This window comes from Petaurus breviceps, unplaced genomic scaffold, assembly GCF_028583685.1.
Source record: "Petaurus breviceps papuanus isolate PSGF00001 unplaced genomic scaffold, PetGlider_PUasm1.0 76, whole genome shotgun sequence".
Lineage (NCBI taxonomy): Eukaryota > Metazoa > Chordata > Mammalia > Diprotodontia > Petauridae > Petaurus > Petaurus breviceps.
The window spans coordinates 31,614,711-31,616,224 of record NW_027186473.1 but is presented as its reverse complement, the minus strand read 5'-3'; the positions used below and the strand labels follow the sequence as shown (position 1 = coordinate 31,616,224).

At 45.8% G+C, this 1,514-nt stretch overlaps 1 pseudogene; it reads left to right on the top strand.

Annotated features, from left to right (window-relative positions):
* Positions 1-528: 528 nt before the first annotated feature.
* On the top strand, positions 529-993 carry LOC138174780 (stress-associated endoplasmic reticulum protein 1 pseudogene; annotated as a pseudogene).
* The last annotated feature ends 521 nt before the right edge of the window (positions 994-1,514 follow it).

Here is a 1,514-nt window from a genome sequence, read left to right as displayed (position 1 = left end):
AAACTCCTGCATCAAAAGCCTCCAAGAAAAATATGAATTGGTCACAGCCCATGTTGGAGCTCAAGAAGGATTTTCAAAATCAAGTAAGAGAAGCAGAGGAAAGATTGGGAAGAGAAATGAGAATTCTGCAAGAAAATCATGAAAAATGAGTCAACAGCCTGACTGAAGAATATGACACCTTAAAAATAGACTAACTCGCCCCAGTGCTGATGTTGGCAGCCAGACGCTGCAGAGCAGTGCAGAGCCGCCTCTACAAATTCGACCCTTTCCAGCCAGCTTTCCCTTTCTCCTCGGCAGCCTCCGGGGCGGTCCAGAGGCTTTCTTAGGGAAGGCACGGCCCCTGCTGACAGCGTACATGTGGCCTCTCCTCTGTGTCCCTGCGTGGCGGCTCTCGCGGTGACAGCCGGGGCAGAGCGCCCCCCTTTCCCCCTTGGCACTGCACGTGCACAGGCTCGCCAGCCGCTGGCCTGAGCTCGTGCCAGGGCCCCCCCAGTCCTGTGAGTGCGGTGGAGGTAGCAGCAGCGGCAGCTGGCACCTGCCCCAGGGAGCCAAGATGGTCGCCAAGCAGCGGATCCGTATGGCCAAGAAGAAGCACAGCAAGAACATTACCCAGCGTAGCAACGTCGCCAAGACGTCAAGGAATGCCCCAGATGAGAAGGCGTCTGTAGGGCCCTGGTTGGTGGCTCGGCAATTTTCCAGATTATTCAGAGTATCAGGATGGGCATGTGAAGTGACTGACCATAAGATGTTTTCATTCTCCTGTGAATTATAACTTGAACTCATTCTTGATGTTTGAGACCCTGGTTTAAAAACAGTTCATTAAAACATCCTGCTCAGAATGACTCTCCATGTCATCCTTCCTGTGGCATTCCAAGGTTTCTTCACAAGTCATTCCAAGTTTTCTACTTCATGCTACAGTGCCTTGAAGAACACCACATGTATAAAGCAATAAAATTTGATTGTTGATCTACAAAAAAAAAAAAAAAGACTAACTCAAATGACAAAAGAGTTTCAGAAAGCCAATGAGGAGAAGAAAGCCTTAAAAAGCAGATATGGTCAAATGAAAAAGGAGTTTCAAAATCTCACTGAGGGAAAAATAACAAATCTTCATAAATATCTGGGTCACTTAAATTTTCATTCTACAGTATTGAATGAAACGGTACACTTGTATGCCTGTACAAATAAAGTCTGGGACAGAAAGCTGCCTCCTCAATTGGGAAACATTCCTGTTCTTGAAAGAGAGAAGTGAGGCAGGACTGGACTATTCTACTGACCTGATGCATATCCAAGCACCTCAGGGATGCAAAAGATTAACAGTCTTTGAGCATTAAGGTTAGTTCAACTATCTGCCACTTCTCTAGTGACCTTGGGCAAGTTGCTGAACTGCACTGAATCCCAGTTTCTTAGATTGTCCCCTCAGTCATAAATAATCATTTTTATAATGTTTGGATTAGACTGACTACTTCAAGTCTCATTTCAAATGTTTCTTGCTCTTAGAAAAGTTTCCTAATGAT